The following is a 23,616-nucleotide window of genomic DNA, read 5'->3' as shown; positions in this document are numbered from 1 at the left end:
TGGAAGTCACGATCAGCAATGATCTTGGCAGGCTAAGAACGAGCCTGAGCAAGCGTCTGAGTAAAGTCCTTTCTTATCTACAATTCCAGCTCCACTAGACAAGGAGGATGAAGGGAAATTAAAGACACCTTCAGGTATTTAAGATCTCTACATTTACTGAGACGCCCTCCTACAAAAGGCACCTGGAGTGCTTGCTCTACAAGAACAAGTATGTGAATCAACAAAATGGAAAACCACGTTTCAGGAAATGGGACCCAATGTGGGAGGGAGGCAGAGACCACCCCAGAATCCCAGGATGGCACATGGAATGCGTCCAGGGAACAGACATTCCAGATTGGAGCAAGGAAATGGAGGGCCCCAGGGTCACGAAGGAGAAGTAGGATAATTTTTTAATGTGTTTTGAGAGGAGTTTGACAAATCTTAACAAAGTGGCTCATATATGTATACATGCATACACATTTTCCTCACTTAAGATTGTTCATTTGTTTCCTTACTGAACCCCGAATAAAAGAGAACCAGAGTCCAGAGGAGCAATTTACAATCCGCTTCCCGAAATCAGCTGAAAACTGACGGGAGTTCAGTTCGGCCACTCCTAAATCTGGCTATATAAATTATTCACTATATCCTACTCCCTCCATTCACCACCTTTCAGGTAATTTTACCTGGAATTTTATTTTCAGAGAGTCTGAGCAGCACTTACTGAGCACAGACCCTAAGTCTACATATCGGTTCCTCTCTCGTACAGATAAGACACGGAACCCAAAGAATTCAAGGATGGCGTGCCCATGTTCACACAGTTCCTAAGCGGCAAGATGGGAATTTGAATAGAACCCGCCTGACAAAAGTCTGAATTAACGCTCTTCTCCAAAATGCCTAAATGGATGTGGTGTAGACACGTGCAGAGACAGGATGTTAGAATAAAGCCTAGAAGAACAGAGGTAGTGTCTGGTCTTCCGGTCAGTTTGAGTGGCTGAGACATCCTTATTTTTTAAGACACATTACGATGCTTACGTGTAGTGTTATCATTTCATTATCATGACTCATGGAGATGAGAGGGGAGTACATGCATTTCATTAGCTTTAAAGTGACAAGAAGGCAGAGATATGAGAGAGAGAGAGAGATCCACACACAGAGAGAAAGAAGGAGATCCAGGTGTCGAAGCCAGTTTTCTCATTCTTACTCTATTCCAGATTTCTTTCCTTTGAGTCATTTCACTTAAATTTAACTTCGGCTGAGTTTAGAAAAAGGCAATGACCCGATATGCATCCAAACCATTGAGGAGTTGTAATTGTTAGAAGCAAATGTCGTTCACACAGCGAAAGGGCTTCATGGGCTCTCCCTCCTCTTGTGGCCCTACACCGTTTTCAACCCAGGTTTGTCAAAAGACCCTGAATTTTGGTCGTTTTTGTGATGGTGATTGTTTTTAGGAATTGCGGGGTTTCCTACAGTTTCAAAACTTCTCAGTGTAGTTTAAAAAGAATATATATTATTTCTCCATCAGAGAAAACGAGACTAGAAGAATGTGAAAGGCTGTCCTCTATGGGTTCTGTCACTTCCCCGTGCGATCAGCCCTCCGCCAGTCAACTCGGGTCGGCCATGCACAGCCCATCCCCAACCCCACAGCTCTTCCCCAACCTCTGGGAACCTCTGCCCCCCAACTGTGAGCACAGGGGAGGGAGTCCAGGTGGGTACCCACCTTTGACTTTGGGCTTCCCTCCCCCAGGAGACCCAACCAGCTCTCGCTGGAATCCTGAGAGCTGGTGGGGCCAACAGCCATCCTGTGGCCCCCTGGGGGCTGAGGAAGGGCCACCATCAAGGAGGCAGAGCTGGAAATGAAGATGTGTGTGACCCGCACCTGTGTGGAACCAGGGGTAGGCTGGACTCACAGTTGGAGAGCTCTTAAATTCGCGCCCCTTTCCCTCGCCAACCAGACTGAGTGGGCAACGCCTTAGCAACTAAAAAACCATTGCAACTGCTCAGCACACAGACAAGGAAAATGCCCGTATGATGGAATCAGAAGCAGTGAAAGCTGAATTTAGGTTTTTGGTCCATCTGCACTCTTACAGAGGAGCAGAGGCCTAAAGCTTTCTGAGAGTCTTCCAGAAAACTGAGCAGAGGTGAGTGCAGCCTCACCCTGTGGTGCTACATCATCCCATCTTTGAATAAAAGGAACCCTTTCCCGTGGCTCCTGTCTCCTTCAGACACAACTCGGTCCGCCTTTCGAGCTTCCTTGTGTTCCTGTACAAAACATGCCCCTGCCTCATCTCGTGAACCAGTTTCCCCCCACCCGGAATCAGCAGGGTTTCCAAGGATCTGTGCCGACTGTCCTGGGGCAGGATTGCAGATCAAGTTCTGGTCCGTGCCTCTGCTCACCGCTGCCTGTTTGGTATAATGTGAGGACTTTTCCAGAGAACCAGAAGACAGGTACTTCTTCAGGTAAAGAACAGGAATTCATAAGAATGTTGCCAATTCAAATGTTGTATCACAGGACTTAACGTTTGGTCTCATACTTCTATTTCTTCTCTTTACTAAACATTTAATTTCCATAGCACTGATAATATTACCTATCTGTTTTATTTCGCAGCACGCACAATACGCGCGCGCGCGCGCACACACACACACACACACACACCAGTATGGTTATATAACCAACCTGTCATACAGTGAGAGTCATTAATTCCTTTTGTATCTCATTCTAAAATACTTGGAATATTACATTTTATGAGATGGGTATTGTCTCATTCTTAGTGGGATGCCTTTGATTTCCTTTAATTTAATAATATGTGTTAACGCTTCCTTACAGGGTTGTAAATTTGAGAAATTCATAAATTAATCTTATTAAACTGTCCAGATTTGTGTGTTTATGAAAGCATGTGGTTCACAGTGACAACCACTTACAGGGTCTTTCCAGAAAAAAAATACTTAGTATTGTCAAGGAAATAAAATGACAATTATTGAAAAAGAATAGAAAAAAAATGATGCTGTATGAAATTCACAGTGCCAAGATGCTGTAATTGATCCTTCCCAGTACACTTTGGATAAGTGAATTATCCTCCTTAGATTAAAGAAAGAAGCCAGTAAAAGGCTGGGATTTTTGGATGACTCAGTAGGATTTCCATTCTTTGCCATAAGTATGTCCACTTGCCCACTGACTGCCTTCCAGCGTCACTACGCTGTGGGGAGAGGTGTGTGTTCTGAACTCTTTTACTTAACCTGCCCCAACAGGATCAGTCTCCAAATCAGACTGACTCACCCCGTCCGGGGCTACTCGCCGGTCCTGGGGTATCAGACCTTTGCGGAACATCCAACTACGCCAAGTACTATCACATGTGATCATAGGAACTCATTCCTTAGGGATAAACGTTTTTGTTCTGATTCTCTCTTGAGTGAGTGAAAAATGTCTCTCAAATATTTAGAGATTTCAAGATCCCTGATCTTCAGGTAACAGGCAATTGGGATGTGTCCACTTCGGTGATGCACGATAGCTGATTCTTGTTTGGATTCTACCAATGTTTTTAATAAGCTTTATTCTGTGTGGATGCCATCGTCCTCGACACATTGTTCTAACATTTGGGGCTTGGCAATTACATCATGCATTTGGCCTGGAGCTTCCGAAATTAAAAATAAGGTGCGAACGAAGCTTCAGTATAATGGCTTCCTTCTGATATGTTTGGCCTGCTGTAAAATTAAGGGGCTAGCACTTTCTTCCTTCCTCCCGCATTGCCTCAAACTGTATCAGCTGTTCCTGAGTGCCCTGTAACTGTATTTCCAACAAAAATTACACAGATATTTCTGTCCAGCTACATGTCCTGCAGGGCTGTTCTGTGGTCTTCCGATCAGTAAAAATGTAATAACATTTTCACATAGTCAATATTTAATTCTGTAAAGGCAACTGGTGGTTGTAATCTAGGTTATTAACCACTCGGTGATTTATGATAGAGGGCAGACAGTGCGGTGGGGGGAGCAGTAGGAAGGTCCTCTGGTGACAATAAAAAGGTTATAAATTTCATAGCTCTGCCCAAGAAATGTATTTATATCCTATATTAAGAATAGCTTTTTATAAATTTTAATGATCCGTGTTATTAATGGAGTTGTCATCATGACTGCCTATACGAGACTGCAGTCCTTGTTTTTTTTTCCTTTACTTTTCCATCAGCTGAAGGTCTTGTGGGAAAAAAAAAGAAAGAGAGAGAGAGAGAGTGCTCTTATTAGCAATTTGCCAAAAAAATCTTCGGGAGTCATAAGCCTATCATTGTTTCCCTGGACTGCAAAGCCTGTGAGCGGTAGTTTGCATAAAGTTTTATGACCAAGGAGACGTCGGGCTAATTGGATGGAGTACAATCAGTGCTCTATCATGTTGACGAAGGCCGAGTCAAGATGCAGAAATAAAATCAGGGCCATACGAAAAAGAGAAACTTATGTGTGGAAATGGTCCTTCTCGTTGGCTTCCTGTCCCCTCGCTGAGACCTTGTTGGGTTTCCAGCCAAACACACGAAGACACGCGCACATGCTCAACACGTTCGCGAGGAAACACGCATACCGCATCGTCCCCTCTCTTCCTCCCTGCCTGTCGCACGCATGCAGGATGGGAGGACTGAGTCCTGCTGGGCAGGACACAGCCTCCTGGGGGGGGCGGGTGAGAGGTGTTCAGCTGGTGGGATTCGGCAGCTCTTCCTTAATTCAGATGCCGTTGGTTAAAACCAGAGGTTTACAAGGAAATCTTAAAGAGTCAAAGCAGATTTTGGAACGTGGTCCCCAGACGCTTCCTACAGACAACGTAACAGAGCAGGAGAATGGGCCGTTTCCGGGTATCTGTTTTAGTGTCAATCCACCCCCGACTCTCCCACCAAAGATTATTCGGGCACAAGGAAGGCCACTGAGAGAGGAGATCTCACACAAACAGATGAGCAAGCAAAAAACTGACTTATGTGGAATTTGTGGTCATTGTTCTTTATATGAGATCCTACTTTATTTCATTATAACTGCACACCAGTGAAATATTCAGGGGACTCATTTATTAATGACTGATTATTAAGCCGTCAATTAGTTTCTTCACATAGACAACAGAAAAAGTTCTGGAAATCTTTCTCTTGTGCTTACTGTAAATCTTGAACAGAAAAGTTAATGCCTACGTGTTTTCAATAAGAAAGATGAGATTTGAGACATTAGGAAAGACAGCGTTTGTTTTTCTAAGGTTTTCTCGGGGCAGCTTTAGGTTTAGACGGTGTTGTTTGTTTGTTTGTTTGTTTTTTCCTAACATCTTTGTCACCTGAAAGAAAATCATCATATCACCAACGTGAAAGTGATTAGAATTTGACCTGTATGTTTAATTCACTTTTCTCTTTCCCTCGTGGCTGATGTTAAATTTGAGATCAGACATGGGAGGAGGTGTAGTTCAGACCTGCTTCCCTATTCCTCACTCCTGCCTCACCTGTATCAGCTGTCTCATAACCTTCCACCTAATGAAGGAGAATGTTCTACCTGTTCATCGAACTTTCTCTTAGAGTCTCCTGCTCACCAGGCATGCTGCTGGCCACCAGCGCTCAGCACCAACCGTCATGTGGTCCTTCCTTTCACCCGGGTTACCAGGAAGTCTGGGCTACTGGATGAGCATTCAGGCCAGCAACTGTTGTACCTGCCCATGTGTCATCTGAGCTCACGCTCTCTTCTGTGAGTGTCCCCCAAGAATACCCACAATTAAAAGCCTGGGAGAGTAATTAAGAATTTACTGGTGACATTATGAGAGAGAGGAGGGTCCACTTACACTCCCGGAGCAGTGACGGAAAAGGACACGGAGGTCTGCGAGCTCGCCGGCTACGCTGAGGCTTTGGTGGAGTCCATCATGGTTGACTTTCTTCCGAGTGGGATTCAAGCAGACTTGTTCTAATTTTCCCTCCGTAATCCTTGACCACCACACCATTCCCACTCTGCAAAATGTCTTTTCCTTTTCACTTAAGTCTGAATTCCATGAGTAGCCAAGACTTGTGTGTTGAACCTCCAGTCCAAATTCGTTTCTCAAGCCATCCTACCTAACACACAAGTCACTGTCTATAAGGATGCCCTTGGAAGGCCTGTCTTGGCATGCCCCAAGAGAATGGAATGTCTGTAGTGCTGTTCACCATGACCTGTATGCAGGGTAGCCTTTATAAGGAACCTCCTGCCCAACTGCCAGCAGACTGATTCTCTGCTTACCTTACCCATCGCATGCCCAGGGTGAACCAATCCCACAAGACTGCAAAGACCCCTTCACAGGGTCGCCTTACTTCCTGGGCTGAACTAGCACGCCTATGGGATCACGTGCAACAGTTACTAACTTGAACTTGAATGGGTAGGGAAATCAAGAGTGCCAACTAGCTTAGAAATGCTAAAGGTGTGGCTCACGTGGGGGTCTGCCTCATGAGGTATGTGAGGACGCTCCTTGGTCGATCTAGCTGTTGAGGAATAGGGGCAATCCTCTTTTCCTCACCTGGGAGGGGTAAAAGCTATTTAACTAGTTATGAGATTTGGGTTTCAGATCCTTTCCTCTCCCCCGGAATGATGAAGAGGATATATGATCTAAAACATTTTAAGATTTAATTGAAATAGTCCATTATGCTGAAAAAGATACTACAATCACTCCTTTCAGCCACCATACACTGTCTGTGTTTAATTATTAAAGCCAATGTGGCAAAATGATAACAATATCTGTACATATAAATATGTCTGAATAAAATATACCCTGTCACAATTATTACTTTTCTTTATTAGCTATTGCCTTTGTTACACCGGGCTCAATTATTTCCCCTGAGTCAGTTAACAAGAGCTCCTGATTATCTGCTGGCAGGCAAAGACCAGATTTCTCTCACCAATACTCAATCCTCCGAGAGCATATTTTCCCAACAAAAATGCAATCAAGATGCGTGCCTCCTTATGCCTCTAATCTCACTTGGTCTAGAACCCTTGCCTAGTTCCTCCCCCGACCCCGACTTCCCAATGTCACAAACCAGCTGTGGAACACCTGTGTCCTGTCTTGTGTGTTTCCACAAGGTGCCATTTAACTTGTGACTCTATCCCCTTTATTCTCCATGATAAGCCAGTAGCTACTTGCCAGCCACGTGCTTCACGTTGTACCACACTGGGCACGTAATCCTGGTGAGCAGCCATTGCCAACGATGCCAGTCTTGAAGGCTTTAACGGACTGATCTCGCCACTGCAAATCCATTTTTCTTTCATTGGCCACTCACTAGGAATGGTTTTGGTATCCATTGACCAGTTTTGTCTACAACGATTTGCTTTTGGGAGGTTTACAGCATAGTGATTTTTTAATACCTCCATTCTGTTTTATTTCTTAGATGGCACTCTTTCATAAAGAGTTTTCCTGCCTCAACTGGGGCATAGACTACAAATGTGTCAAGATCCCTGGTGAGTGCTTTACCTTTGATTATCAATTGTCATAGCAGGGTTTTAGTGTAATGGTAGACCCCCTCAGTAGACCAATGAGTTCCCCTCCTCTCTTCTGTTTACTTTCCTCATATACTATGGTTCCAAAGATTTTTTTTTAGCATTGATTTGCATTTATTAGGGCTCTTGGTGCCAAAATCATTCTCATTTGGCGGTTGGTCATCCCCTTCGTCTTGCTTCAGCAGATGATATGCTGGCATTAGTCTTTCTGGAACAAGATACCCCCGCTTGTTTTGTAAATTGCCTGCCTCACACCTAAAATTATCCATTTCTTCAAGAAGCCCTGGTTCTGTTTCCTGGGCTGGTTTTAGAAACCGAGATGTAGATGCAAGGTGTGGCTGTGGCACGTGGGCGTCATAGGTTCTAGAACTTTCAGTGTACAGAAAGTAGTCAATATTACAAATGAAATTATGAGCATGTATTAATATTTTCAACGGTAATTTAGGTTGACAATATTTTTATTGATGTCTTGGATTTTATTTTGGTAACTTTTTTTCCCTTTAAACGGACAGTCGTGGTTTCTAATATTAGTATAGTAGCTTGTCTGCTTTATCCAAAATACATTACATAGTTTGAAAAATCATGTCCCGTTGTTAACATGTTCAGTTGATCCAGTGAGTGAGATTTAAAATATTCTTGATTCCCTTGTTGTCCTCACAAGGAGCTCCACTGAAAATGAAGGTGGTTGCACAGTGTTCGAATGGCATTTGGACCTCTTCTTTTCTCTGAATGGTTATGTCGCCAATCAGACGTGTTATTGGGCTTAGATATTTCAGTTTGTTTCCACTGGGGATATTTTCCCCCCTCTTTTTGCTTTAATTTGTGGGCTGTCATACATGCATGTCACTTAAATAACAAAGCTGTATAAAGAGGGATACTCAGACAGTCCTCACATATGAAATGATCTTCTCCAGCCACGTCCCCTAGCTTCTGGTTTATCATCCCAATGCTTCCCCCGAGCTTTCACAGATGCTAGAAATCACTAGATTATACTGTTCTTGTATTCTGATTTTTCATTATTGTCAATACCAGAGTGGAAACTTTAGGTAGTGGTCAAGAGTTAAGACCTTGGAGTCAGACAGCCTTGGCTTGAGCCCTATTTTACCACTTACAAGCCTGGATTCCCAAACTCTCTGAGCCTCAGTTCCTTCTCTGTAAGTTGAGGACAATAATACTTATCACCCTGGGTTGTTTTGATTATTAAGTGAATTAATTTTTGGAAGTGCTTAGAAAAGTCTCCGGGATCTGGTGAATACTCACTATGATAAGCCGATATTACCCTAACACAGTGTTTCTCAACCGGGATGGATGAGGGTCAATTTTGCCCTTGAGCAGACACTTGGCAAAATCTGAAGACAATTTCAGGTGTCACTGCTGGGGGAGAGGCGGAGGGGTGTCACTGGCGCCCAGTGAATAGAAGACTGGGACGCTGACACAGGATGAAACCCCCCAACTAAGATTTATGTGGCCAAAAATACCAGTAATGCTAACATTTGGTCACAAAGTGACTCATTTCTGCAGAATATTAAAATAAATAAAATAATAATAATTTCAACAAATACAGATGGTTTTCATAAAATTTTAACTCAACAAAAAGTAACTACCTAATAAAAACATAATGATTCCCTTTTCTTGACTCATTTGTTTATCTATATTAAAGAAGATACTTTAACCACCACCCCCCCCCCCCCCCGCAATCTGACAAGAGTCACTGACGGTTCCTCCCTGTGTCTTTCAGACTGCACCGGCATGAGAATATTATTCTGAATATCTCCTTTATTAAAAATAGGACCCAAATCCTTCTTCTTAGAAAAGTAACTTTGCAAACAGTTGGTTGCACAGAATTTGCTTCAAATGTGCTTCAAATGCGCTTCCAGAATTCTCATCCAAAAAGTTGGTCTCACAGAATTCGCTTCAACGTCAGAGGGAGACGTACGTGTGGAATAAAGAACAGGGGGTATAAATTTTTCATGTGTTCCCAAAGCCACGGTCATAGTTTCACGAATGCAATTACTTAGCAAAAAGGCCAACAATTAGAGAATGAGGTTAGGGTTCTATTCCATGGAAATGGGCAGGAAAACACTAACCTCTCACATTACACACTTCAAAAAGTTATTTCAACTCTTTGAATTTATTTTTGTTTAAATAATGTTTTTCTACATATTCCGAGGATTAGAAAATGTTATATTTTTAAGAGAAAAAGATTGGCAGGCCTATAAAAGACTTATTTCTTCAAAGTGTTTAGGATTAATATGATGGGCAGGAACAATCTGAGTTTCAGTGTAAAAATACCAGAATTCAGATTTCAGGATGAATGAAGACTCTTGAACACCCAAACCATGACATAATGTAGTTTTTACGTCCCTCGGGAGAGAACTGTCATGTTGATGGTAGTGTCCAGGAAGCTGTGTCAGTTGAAAGAGGTACAATTTTGGAACTAGGTCTGTGCTCAAGAGGTAGACTTTCTAGATTCCAGCTGTGTGGCCTTGAGCCAGTCATATAAACTGCTTTGAGCTTGGATTTCTTTATAGGTAATATGGAGAACACCCTACCAATTCTTTGTCCATATGAGTCACTAGCCTGAGGAACACATCCGGGACAGAAACATGCATATAGTTGGTGCTCAAATAAACACTAGTTTCTTTCCTAGCAAAACATAAACAGGCTACAGTTATTGTCCATAACACAAAGATTCCCATACAGTGCAAAGATTCCTATATGCTGCATCGCAGGCACCCCCAGATTATCACCAGGAGGACTTAAATGCATTAAATGAGGCATGGCTCACTATAAGAGGCAAGGTGTGCAGAGTTCAGGAACCTCACCGCCCCCCCCATGGTTCATTGACCTCTGAAGTTGGGTGTCATACCTTAGTGTGCATATATAGTTAGCATAGGCTCGATATGCTATTTATTAAATTCATGTTGTGATGTTGTAAAAACTGTATGGAATGAACTTATTATGTCTTTAAGAAATCTAATGCTCAGTGGGAGTGCAACAAATTTCCACCATGTCAAGAAACAGAGATGATACAGTCCTGGAATCCTCATCCCAAAGTGTCTCCAGAAGATCGTTCTTTACAAGGAAACACTCCGCATATCGGGACAGAGGACCGAGCAGAGCTCTGTGAAGGGTAGAGTCGGGTGTAGATCCGTAAGGACTCTACACAGGTCAAGAAGAACGAAGGCAGACCTGACTGCCTGCTGAAGCGGTCACCTGGCAAGGGCACGTGAAGGTGGCATACCACGGGGTGAGGGAAGCTCTGGAACCAGGCATTGACTCTGACCCACAAGCCCCCGACTTTGAATAGGAAGACCAAGTGCAAAGACGTAAGAAATGAGATGCTACTCACGATCTCTATGGCTTTCTTGTGCCACACTGGACACTGATGTCTTGTGGTTGGAAAAGTTGTAAAAACGGTGGGAAGTGAAATTTTTGATCTTTCAACCAAGAAATTACAAAATATGTTCATAGATCATACAATGATAAAAATCTCAGAATGGAAATTAAATTCAATAGGAACTCATGCAACTGTCAGGAATGTTTTTGTTTGTAAATCTCGTCCTTGTTTCACTTTGGAAACTCATGTTTTCTATCATTTGGAACATGAATTTAAATATTTAAATATGCAACGCAATACATACTAAAACATCCACAGATATTTCAATATGATTTCCATTCATGGTAGCAGCAGGCCACTGTTAATTAGGAAACCTTTTCTTCACTCTATCCTTGGTCTGGGATGCCCATTAGGAATCCCTGGGCAAACAGTATTTCATCAACTGTGAGGGCAAAGCCACAAGGGAAAAACTCCAGAATGACTGTCAAAAAAGGAATCACAAAATTCCTTCAAAAAAAGCGAACATGATGCCTCAAACACTCCTGTGTTTTATTATTTTTTAAAAGTTTTTAATGTGTATTTATTTTTGAGAGAGAGAGAGACAGAGAGAGACCATGAGCGGGAGAGGGACAGAGAGAGGGAGACACAGAATCAGAAGCAGGATCCAGGCTCTGAGCTGTCAGCACAGAGCTCGATACAGGGTTCAAACTCATGAACCGTGAGATCATGACACGAGCTGGTCGGACGCTTAACCAACTGAGCGACCCAGGCGCCCCAACTCCTGTGTTTTCTAGTGCGTGTGCTACCATATCCATTCCCAAAGCGGGAAAACGGCCCCTTCCCCGCTATGGAGCATGGACGTTGTGTGCCTATGTCTGCCACATCCATGGTGGAGACAGAGCGGTGTCTGTGTCATTTCCCTCCCTGACGTGAGTTTTGTGAATTGCCTTGTGTTTGTATTTCCTGGTGGACATGTGTTCCAACTGGACTCTGGGTTCTTGGGGGTCCATGAAAGGTCTCTGCTTCTTCTAAACCCCCAGAGGGTGCCTAGTCAATAGTCTCCAAGCCCTATATGTTTAGTACCACGTTTTATCTTACTAATTCAAAATAAATTCTTACGGAAGGTAGCCGATTCCATTTCCGATAAGGGAAACATTTTTGTTTTAGTCAGGTCAGTTGATGGGAATATTATCCCAGCCACACTTGTCTCTTTACCTATAGGACCGAATTACAGGACGACCTACGCTTCCTTGCCACCTGGACCGTGCTGTCCCGTGCCTACCACGCGCCTTATAAATATTTGTTGATTTCATTTGCGCTTCTGGTAAATATACGTTCAAGGCTGGAATAATTTATATGCACAAACGTGAGCGGGCTTCAGCATGGAAAACAAATTGCAGAGAAAAATGAAAATAAACATGACGCAGACAGATTTTAACCAGAGAGTTTAAAGTGCACAGTAAGTAGTAATCCGTCGCCGTCATCGCTGCTGTGACATTTCTTGGGAGGTCAGGAGGGGCTCACATACAGGAATAATATTTGCCTTCCGTCCAGTTGAAGGTTCTGAACAAAACACTCAAGATCTGAAATTGGGCAGCGTGCCAGCACTACTGGTGAGTTTCAACTTTCTTATAAAATCTGTTCACAGGGAAAGGTAGCAAATAACTCAATGCCACTCTTAAAATGTGCACTCAGCAGCTCAATCCAGGGTTTTAATTAATGCCTCATACGTGCTCGCCTACAAAGGGGGAACTACCTGGCATCCCAGCAATTTGCTCTGCAAGGCTGGCAGGGGAAGGTTGCTTATCTGGCAGGAAACCTGCAAACAAAGGGCCATTGGTCAGCATAGCGTTATAGCCAGAGAGATCACACTCCTACGATATGTGTATTTCACCCATCGACACCAGATATTTTTCTGCTTTAAGTACTAAATGTCAGAAATGTCTTCTCCTTTGGTGAAACGAGGGTCATGTTAATCAGCATAATTTATATGGTTTTGTCCCATGGTCTTGCCATTCCAAAGCTACTCTCACATTTGGCCCTTCCTTAGGTAGTCTTTTCAACAAGCGTTCAACAATCTGCTTCCCTAACTCCTTTCTTTCTGCTCAGAACTCCCTTCTCCCACTCAGATTCTAGTTCCTCTCTCTTTACCCATCCAATGTAGCGTAGCCAGCTCAATACTCTGAAATACTCACAAATACTGTCATGGAATTGAACAGTCCCTAGAATATATCTGTCAAGTATACATTAAGGAAATCAATGTTCTTGAAGGCACGTGAATTGAAATGAACAGGGGGTGAGAATCCTCAGAGACGATGCCGAAAGCTTGATCCCTGAAGAGACTTATGCCCGGCTATTGGACCAAATAATTTTGTGTGGCTTTGTGCCAGCCCTAAAGATAATAGAAAATTGTTTCCAGAATGTAGTTACATGAACCATGAGGTTTAACACCAGTAAACTTTTTGTTAAAATTGTCATCAGAGAACTTGAGGAAGTAAAGAGCTGGCTGGGACTTCAATATTCCCCCAGAACATGTTGCATTGAAACATTTTGGACCTTGTGTTCTTTGTTACCTTCTAGTGAGGTTGTCTGGGCTTACCAATGTCAAGCATTTGGGAAGGTATCCAAATGAGAACTACCAATGAAAACCTAAGAGCTGGCAGAACAAATTGGGTTAGATTGGTTCATTGCTCCATTGTGTGCTAGTTTAGGATGCGCCGTGAAGGAGTTCAGCTATTCAGAAATGGGGAGTGAAGACATTCCATATGGAGGAAGAGGAACATGAGGAGAGCAGTTTCGCAGCGACCATGCACGTTCCAGAAACTCCCGGGTAGCAGGTGTGGTCATGTACGCTCAGCCCCAAGCGCTGCAGGGGAGCCCAGATGCACACCCACTGCCTAAGAGTGAGGTCGAGGAAATCTCTGTGAGCCCACACTGACCCCCACTAGTCCACTTTGCCCCCAGACCAACGCCTCACAACTAACCCTATGCAACGTCCACGCCGGCCAGCCTCCTGGAGAGTGGACAAGCTCCCACTCTCATGGCCCTGGGTCCATCCCTCTTGGAGTGTTCGCTCCCAACGGATGCCTCCTGAGACACCCTGCTGTCCTCACAGGACTTACCACCTTCCTGCCAGCAGCATTCTCAGGCTGTTGCTCACCTGGCCTTTACAACCTTTTGGAGCCACCCTCACTCGCATTTGTTAAGCTGTTTCTGGACAAAAATGCTCGGGTGCCGGAGACGTTCTGTATGTGGACTCAGCTGAGCTCCACTGAACTCACAGCCGTGCCCACCTGTGCTTTTCTGGAAACACGTGGGGCAACAGTCTCCTCCCCGATCACCTGACTCAAGCGTGGCATGAGAGTAAGATCACGTAGTTGAGCCTATGTCTTCATAGGCTGGCCCCTGATGGGGAGAGAGCCCACCACATGGTCTCCAACGCCCCACTGTCCGGTCCTGGGCAGCGAGGGTCCACACCTCCTGAGTGCCTTGGAGTTCCTGAGCTCATTCAAGCCAGGACCCCTTCTTCCTCACCTCTCCATCCCTGGAAGACAGCCAGCGCTTGGAGAACATTTGCTGAGGGCAGGGACGCAGCAGTGTCTGTGCTCCACAGCCAGGCCAAGAGCTGCCTGCGGGAGACGTGTTGGGAGCCCACAATGGTAAGACAATAGCGACAGCAGGCGCGGTCACAGTCACGGAGGAGCTCAGCTTGACAGTTGTTGCTCTTAGAGCTTCGGGTCTTACCTCACCTGGCCTTCACCAGGATTCTGAGTCGCACACTCTTCCCCATTTTACAGGTGAGGAAATTGTGTAACACAGCTCTTGAGGAGCAGAGGGGAATTTGGACTCAGGTTCTCTGGCTCCAGATAAGGTCAAAGTTGTTTCACTTACGAGTTTAAGAGAACCATCGTCAAAAGGTACGCATAATCTCTTAGCTGGGATGTTCATTATGTTGAGTATATTATACAGAATAGTCTGTTCTAACTTTTGGTTGGTTTCTATTCAAATTCAAATATTTAACCTGCCCAAATAGCATTAATTCAGCAGGTGGCTAATAAATTCTAGTATACTGGGACAGTGGCTCACAAGTAAGTTTGTTCTAATTCCATCTCGATTATTTACTTAGTTCATAATGAAACAGATGGAAATATATATATATATATATAGAGAGAGAGAGAGAGAGAGAGAGAGGAATATTGTTCCAAAAATGTATGTGCTATTCATTATCAGAATGTTCTTACACAGGCTAAATTGAGCTCAGTCAGAGGACTTTCTAAGGAGATAAAAGAAATGAAAGAAGAAAGAAGAAAGGGATTGTGAGGTCTACTCAGCACCAGACCCTGGATGGAGGCAGGCAATTTTAGGCAAAGATCCTGCTTCCTTCCTCCCTGGGGGTTTTCTCCAGGGTAACTCACACAGCTACCCTGCAGATCCTGGTCCCCTGCCTCTGGTGACCTCTTCCTGCTCAATTGACCCCTTTACAGAACCAAACATGACTTTTGTCTTTTCAAGTGGCCAAATTGTTGACATTTTTAGGAGGGAGTTAGGCACTGCTCCCTGGCCCCATTTGCTGCAATTTGATGAGAGCCAGTGAAGGCGCAAAGCAGGAGCTCCACACAAAGCAAAGGCTTTCCCGAAAGGAAAGCTGGAGACCCGGATATGGTGTTGGAGTGAAGCAGGGAGCTGTTTTCCCTGGGGAATTTCTGCTTTCACTTTAACTCCGTCACCCTTTGGAGACCAGATTTAAAACGGGTGCAAAGCATGTGTTTTCCAGAAGCGACCAGTTTTATATGAGGGCATCCAGTCTACATTGAATCTATCGCTTTTCAGAGAAGCGACAATTAGGCTGCAAACCATCACGCTTCTTACTTTGTTTTATTTTATTTTATTTTATTTTATTTTATTTTATTTTATTATTTTCTGATTAGCAGGACCCTTTTGATTTCAGAGCTCTCCCTTGGTGGAATTAGGTTGATGATTTTGATCAACTTGCAGTCTTGAAACTATTATTAATTCCTCTTTCAAACTCGGATTGATGAACCACTAAATTTAGAAAGGACGCTAATGAGGAACAGGGAGGCATCCTTTCTACTGAAAGTGAGCCAGGGTGGCTGGGCTCAGTCGGGATGCCAGCGCCCATCAAATGGCTCCTTTGCATTTCAATGAACACGAGTTAGCCTGCTCAGGTTTTCTCCTAAGGCAGTCCCGAGGCAGACCTTCAGAAAGTCACCCTATGGAGAGTCAGCTTGGAGATTTCACCTCTAAAACTTTCCTATTTGGGTCCCGCATCCCTCAGACCTGCAGGACATTTTCTGCCCAGTAATGACTGCAAGATTCTGGGGAAATGCCTTCAGCCTTAGCTGAGTTGCTACAAGGCAGCCATTGTGTGAAAATGGAGTTTGGCCAGAGAATAGAAGCTTCTCACCCCAAAATAACAGGGCGCCCCTGCCAGCTCTTCTTAGAGCAGGCTTGAGACAGGCAGTGGGCAGCGGGCAGAGGCTCCCCCCATCCCAGGATCAGGGTTCATGGCTTGTGCAAACACCGTACCTGTGACTGTTGGAAAGCCCACCAACCCCAAGGGCCCGAATCGCTTGATTGTTGTCCTTTTCTGAGTATTGTTTTTAATTTTGCTTTTTGTGGATGTTGATTTGTTACCACAAATTGATAGTAAACTTAGTCACTTGCAGATGTAAATCATTATTCCTGCTCATTAAACTAGAAGTGATTAATGGACTCAATAATATTCTGAAAGCAGCCTGCTTAATAATTATTGTATCACCCTTGTTTTCAATTATTACACAGAAAACATTGAATGATGTCAGAAATTGAGATTTGCCGTGATTTCTACAGCAGAGCTTACTGAAAGCTCGCGGGCGCAGCGCCCCGGCTGACCAAAGGTCTCCGTGCATTCCCATTAAGAAATCCATTATTATTGAGAGCAGATAAATTAGACGTCATTTTTTTAATTGCTCAATGCCTACAAATGATTTTTAAAGCCCACACCAGGACACAATCTACTGTTAGAAAGTGTATATGGAAAGTTTGAACTGGAGTGCCCAGAGCAAGCAAGAAAAAGAAATTATATTAGGAAAATGACCTCGCCTAGAAAAACCGTGAAGCCATCCACTCTTGTACGCGTATTTTGTGTGCATACCCCCCCCCCAAAATATTCCGTTTTTATTAACACCACTGATTTCTAATGGGAGACCGCTGTCCTGGAGAGAAAACCCCTCCGTGAGATCTCGGGCAGGACGGTGGGAGAGCAGTGGCCTGGGCTGAATTGTGCCCCCAGATTCCCAAGTTGAAGCCCTCACACACCCCCTCATACATCAGAATGTGACGTTACCTGGAGATAGGGTCTCGCCAGAGCGGATTAAGAGAAAACGAGGTCATTGGCGTGGTCCTGTTCCAGTAGGTGTGCTGTGGACATGTGGACAGAGGGGTGAGCTCACGATGAGACAGGAGGAAGAAGGAGACCACGGGGGCCGACAAGCCCAGGAGCCTGGGCTGGGCCACACGCTTCCCTGGCCGCCCTCAGAAGGAGCTCAGCCCTGCCGGCACCCTGAGTGCGGACCTGTAGCCACTGGAGCTGCTGGGAAGCAAATCTCTCTTGTTTGAGCCGCCCAGGCGGTGACACTTCCTCATGGCAGCCCCAGGGTCCCCCTGGCACAAGGGGAGGCTCGCTGGGAGGCCAGCATGGAGATCCCGGCAGAGAAACAGGACAGGGTCCTGGCCGCACAGAGGTGCCCCTGGAAGGTACTGATGGGGGGGCAGAAATGCTCACATTTACATAAAAAATAACCTCTCCTGCGGCAATGCAGGTTGACCTTAAGAGCACAGGACTCCAAGGTTAAAGCGTTGACCCCAGCAACTGGAAGGAGGCGCAGGTGACAGCCAAGAAAGGGAGAAGCGAACAGCAGGTGCCAGGTGTCTGGAGAGGGAAACGTGACAGGTGGTGGGGCCGCTGCAGTAGCCACAGGGGAAGAAAACAGTGGGGGTGGTGGAGGGCCTGGGATTCAAGGACGCGTAGCTTCTGGAATTGCCGGCCCACAGCAGAGACCGGCCAAGGTCGCATTCGGAGGGTGGTAAGGGGCACCACACACACCCCCTCTGGGGAAGCCGCTGCAGGCAGAGAGACCAGTGGGGGGCTGAACCGACAGCCACAGAAGGGAGGCGAGACTCCTTCGTTTCACATTTCAGTAACTTCTCGGTTCGGAAGTTTCCCAGTGACGCCGGCCGCCTCCATGTCCCCCTGTGTGTGCAAACTCAAGCAGCAAGTGTGGGCGTCTGTCTACCTCAGTGTGCAGAGCGTGCCTGCATTCCAGTGGCTCCCTTGGCTAACCACCTTCCTTTATGTCAGGCCAGACCGAGGAGGGGCGTTCCTCCCTTCCAGAGTCCTTGGAACCCGCCTCATTCCACAGAGCTCTGTGAATGTCAGCACACACGCGCACCCCCTAGAGCCCCTGGGGAGACTTGTTCCCAGATCGTCAAAGGATTTGGAAATTCACGTGATGGAAATATTGACATAAGGTCATGGTGACACGGGTGACTAGCTTTTATTATTGTCAGAAACATTTTCGAAGTGATTGTGTGTCTATAAAAAGCAGACACACCCATAACTATTGCAAAAACAGTGACATCTGAATATAGTTCAGAATAAGCAAATTGTTAAAAGGGTGTTTAAATACGAGCCGGACGACGCAGGTCCTCTAGAAGCTGTCACATCATGGCGTCAGCAATTTTCCGAGTTTTGTTTTTATTCCCTACAAAGCTGGCATCCTGGACTTCGGAAGAGAAAGGCACGGTGGCTAAATCCCGCCGTCTCACCCCATCTGCCCCACCGAATCAGAATCGTCAGGGCAGCATCGGGCATCTCTATTTTAAATTAAATGGGTGTATGACTGCCACATTACGAAAGGACGTAAGACATTCCCGCATCCCAACTTTAGGTTGTCCGCGGTGTATGCCCCCGTGAAGTCCTCTTACCCCCCAGGGATGCTGCCCTAATCCTAGACAAGGGTGTCTGCCTCCTTGGGGACTGCCTCAGCCCTGGGCTACCCCTTCACTGGGAAACGCTCCCCGGCTGGCTTCTGCCTCCACAGAACCACCCGGCAGATACGGCCCTTATAAAGCCCAGTCCGGCCAGCTCTTAGCTGCACCCTAGAAAACAGCCTGTTTGCAAATGTCCTCCCTGCCTATTGGGTATTTGTTATTTGCAGACATAGGTCCCACTGCATTTCATTCTCTCTTTAATTGTATGTCAAGTGATCACAAATCTAGCAAGGGGTGAGAATGAGCTGAAGACTCAGAACTGATCACACCTTTACGGCTCCTGGATTCACTCTGACCATGGCGAGGGAAGCAGGCACAGCCCCAGCAGGGCGCTCTGTGATGCAAGGTTACCCTCGGTCCTGTCACTGGCCTTCACACGTCATGGAGAGGCACCCTGTCTGTTTTCTGATCGATGCAAAGTATATTTGGACGGAGCTCCCTCCGAAGCTTCCGAAGGCACCGGGGCAATCGATGCCCCCGCGTCTCAGGGGCCGCGGAGGCCTGAGCGTGGAGAGCAGCTGGGACGGGGCCTCAGCCCAGGGTTCCTGCCTCCACCTCCCCCTGAGCGCGTGTGCCGCCTTCCCAAGGCAGACCCATGGGCCTGGCTGTGTTCTACCACTGAGCTGTATGACGACACCCATCACAAAGTCTTCCTGTGCAACTGAAAATAATTCTGTGGGGCGCCTGGGTGGCTCAGTCGGTTAGGGGTCCGACTCTCGATTTCCTCCCAGTTCATGATCTCAGGTTGTGAGATCGAGCCCTGCATCAGACTCCACGCTGGGTGTGGAGACTGCTTAAGATTCTTTCTCTCCCTCTGCCCCTCCTGCCCTCACCCTCAGCAAAAATACATACATACATACATACATACATACATAAAAATGATTTTGAGCATAAGGACAGTGAACCAACGTTCTCCATTCATAGAGGAAGAAATGAAAATATTCAAAAATGTTGGAAGATGTTTTCCATGAATAATGGGGGAACCCTTGGGACACCCTTGGGAGTTTGGGGGGTGCGATGTGGGACTCTGGGTGCCGGGTGGAGAAACCGAACCCAAGTAACATGGGCAGAAGGGATAAGCTGGTGCCTGTGTCCCAGGAATTAGGCCAGGTCTGCAATGGGGTCAGGACGAGTGGCCGCGGGACGTGGGCGTCTCAGGGACAGCCCTCTTGTCCCTGCTCCTCCTGCCACAGGCTGGACCCTTTCTCAGGTGGCCCAGCTTCCTCCACACATGCAAATACAGCTGCCTGCACCCTGCACGTGGCTCCACAAGACGACACTGCCTTGACTCAGTGCTTGTTTGGCAATTCTGGCGGAAGTCTCCGGTCTCCCAGTATGGGCTGGGGGATTGTAACTGGTTCAGCCCAGGCTGTGTATCCACATCTGGACCACTTCCTCGCGGGTCGGGAGTGGGGGTCCTCAAGACCGGAGACTTCCAGCCTTGCCACGTGCAGGAGTTCCAGGGGGTCAATGCCACGGGCAGCCGTCAAGAAAACCTGAATGGTTGCTGTGGAATCACGGTCTTGAACGAACTACCATTAGGTACTTGGACAGCTCACAGCATCTACGGTTCCTTTACTGCCCAGAGCGACCCCAAATCAGCTGAAACCTGAAGTTACTTACTTCCTCATCAGATTAGGCTCTTTGAAAATAACAAGATTATTTGAAATAACTAGTTATGTGAAAATAACTAGAATAAAATGAAAAGTTTTCCTCTCCCATAATGCCCTTACCTTGACTGTGCACATGACCTTTACAGCTCTAAGCCAGCCCATCTTTAATTTTCCTGGTCATAATCAAGAGGAACATGTCTTCAAGGAGCTGTAGACATACATCCTGGGAGCTCCTGAACGTGAAGGTGCAGACCCTACGATTAGTTGTTCATACGTGATAAGACATTTCGTCAAATCACCCCTTGTGGATGCTCCTTAGACCCGTTTTATAGATGGAGATACTGAGCCTCCGGTCTACTTGGTTAGGCTGCTTGGAAAAACCCTCGCGTGGGACCCAGTGCTCAGCTACTGTGCATGTAAATCTCCCTTTCTTACCCCGTAGCCCATGCGGGTTCTCTCTGCAGCTCTCCAGGTGTGTTCCCCTCTCTGTGCCCTACTCAGAGCTCATCCAGCATAAACTCCTGGGTACAGTTGGCGAGACTGGATTTTTTTTTTTAATATTTATTTATTTATTTTGAGAGAGAGGAAAAAAAAACACGCAAGAGCAGGGGAGAGGCGGAGAGGGAGGAAGAGAGAGAATCCCCAGCGGACTCTGCACTGTCAGCACAGAGGCTGGAACTCACAAACCGTGAGATCATGACGTGAGCCGAAGTCGACAGTCAGATGCTTCACCAACTGAGCCACCCAGGGGCCTGGAGGGGCCGTATTTATTTCAATAGGATACATCCCCATGTAATAGAGCTCCGTGAGATAAGGTAAATTCGTGGGACCCCGTGCGAACATTGTCACCACTATGCTAATTTGAAATAACAATTAATCTGGAAGAGAAAATAATTGGGGATATCTAACTTAAAGAAAGAGACAGAGGAGCCGATCCAAAATTTTCGGCACGGGTGTTGGAGGAGAGCAGCGATCAAAGGAGCCCCCGAACGTCGTGAAGGCCGCTTACTCTTCCAGCCCCCCGGCGAGCAGGCGCTAACAGCTCTGGGGATAGAAATGCCAGGTGTACCCCCGACCGAATTTGTCCCCCAAAAAGCACGCGCAGAAGCCTGCCCTGGTGACTGTAGAGAACAGGTCTCTCGGAGGTGATCAAGGTTCAGTGAGGCCATGAGCCTGCCGTCCTGATCCCGTGGGACTGCGGCCGTTTGAGGAGAGGAAGGGAGAGAGGTGAGGACGCAGTGAGAAGGCGGCCGTCCACAATCTGGAACCCCGCCACGCTGGAACCCTGGCCCCGTCCTTCCGCCTCCAGAACCCAGACATAAACCCGTGCTGTTCGAGCCGCCCCGGAGGTACTGTGGTCTGGCAACCATAGATGATGGCAAGTGTCTGCTCTGAGGGTCTGAGTCTGTGCTCCAGATTTTTCTGGAATGGCCGAACTGGTCCCTTACCTTCCCCGTCCCTGTATGTCTCTCACCTCCTCGGGTGGGACCCGCAGTGTCCCAGGGACCCGTGTGGCCTGCCTTTCTTCAGCAACTGCGGCCTTCCGGCCCACCCCTCTGGCAAAACACTACACCCCCAGCTTTTTCGCTTACGTCATTAGCTGGCGTGTCCTCTTTATCGAATTCAGAGGGTAGCTTTGCTTCCGAAAAATAATATGAATGTCTTGTTTTTCATTAAGGTTGGCATGGAGATCGCCACAAACAGCTCACCCCACACACAAATGAGTGTGTGTGTAAATTGCCTCTGTGTCGATCTTCTTTTTCCCCTGAACCGCACAGTGATTACTGCTTGCGTTGAGGATCGTAATGAGAAATGAATTTTTCTTTATCTTCATGGAAAATCTTATTAGCTGTAATTGGATAAGACCCAGAATAAACGATCAATCATTCCTCATTCGGGTTCAGGTTTACATTTCGATCATTAGACGTTTAAGGTGGCGTCGCTCCCGCGTGCGGCATTTGGGCACGCCGTGGTGGGTGCCGTGATGGCCAAAATGTGCACGTTTTGTGGAGTCGAGGCAGCAGGACTTCAAATTACTTGCAGAGGGCCTCATTAGAAAACCAAGTATCCTGTTGGACATTTGTGTTCTTTTCTAAATAAGTTCGCCACCCCATCCCTACTCATTTGTAAGGGGGACCACAGAGTGTCACAGTGTGTGTGTGACACAGGGAAAATCACTGCCGTTGGCAGACCCGCGAGGTGGTGAGCAAGACGCTCCCGGGTCACTTGAAGTCCCACCCTGTCTCCTGCGACCCTGAAGCATCTCAGCGCCAGGAGATTTAGCAGGTGCATCAGAGCGACTCATACAAACAGGCTGGGGCTAAAGCAGACCTTGCCCCCTCTCCGGGCCGGGTGAGGCCCCCCCCCCCCCCAGAGGATACGGCCGGGAAGGTTTCTCTGCCACCAGGAGCCTCGACCTGAAGGATATTCACCTGCCGCGACCTCCTTTTTAATCAAACTTAGAAATCCAGAACGTGAGAGGGGGAAGGACGCTAACAGGTAACTTTAACCTCGTATCCACATTTCTGCTTCAAAATCCGAGGCTCAGAGGTGACAGTTGCTGATGTGTGGCTACCGAGCGGGTTAATGGCAGGACTGAAGTAGGAACATGTCTTCAGATTCCCCGTCTGCCGTCACGGGCCCCGGAGCGGGCACACGTTTGCAAGCCACGTGTGATGAGTGGTCAGACCCGAACTGTGTTTCCTACAGTTCAACGTAGTGTGACACGAAACCCCGGAACACAGACAGCGATTTAATCTAGTCACTTCTAGGTGAACCTATTCGAGTTACGGAGGATGTAGTGTGCTCATTTCAAACAAACCACTTGGGGAAGGGAGGGTTCTGTGTCTCCCCTCATCTCCATTCCAGTGGGACCCCCAATAGGGGGTCCTCAAGGGAGGAGGACAATACAGCCCTGCCCTCCCCACCGGGCCCCTGCCTCCCCAGCCTCCATCGGGCTGCAGGCATTCTGCAGGGAGCACGGGGCTTGTGTGGGAGGACTACCCTCCCCTGAGCTACAGGAAGCAAGAGCAAGTCCCCGCTGCTCCTAGATCCCACCCCCCCAAGCCCACCCGGACTTCCGATCACCCCTTCTCCCACCCTCCTCATAGTGAAAACACCTTCTCAGGCCTTCACATGGAATCGACTCTATTATTCTCCCCCCGGGACCCT

The 23,616-nt window shown here is 46.7% G+C and overlaps 1 long non-coding RNA gene across 1 annotated transcript; it reads left to right on the top strand.

The window, feature by feature from the left end:
* Positions 1–6: 6 nt before the first annotated feature.
* Positions 7–5,613, top strand: LOC125172410 (uncharacterized). Its single transcript, XR_007154718.1, has 4 exons — positions 7–134; positions 746–938; positions 1,502–2,436; positions 5,505–5,613. It is a non-coding gene; the product is annotated as an uncharacterized LOC125172410 (long non-coding RNA).
* Positions 5,614–23,616: the final 18,003 nt, after the last annotated feature.

Source organism: Prionailurus viverrinus, chromosome A1 (genome assembly GCF_022837055.1).
Source record: "Prionailurus viverrinus isolate Anna chromosome A1, UM_Priviv_1.0, whole genome shotgun sequence".
Classification (NCBI taxonomy): domain Eukaryota; kingdom Metazoa; phylum Chordata; class Mammalia; order Carnivora; family Felidae; genus Prionailurus; species Prionailurus viverrinus.
This window is presented reverse-complemented; position numbering and strand designations above follow the sequence as displayed.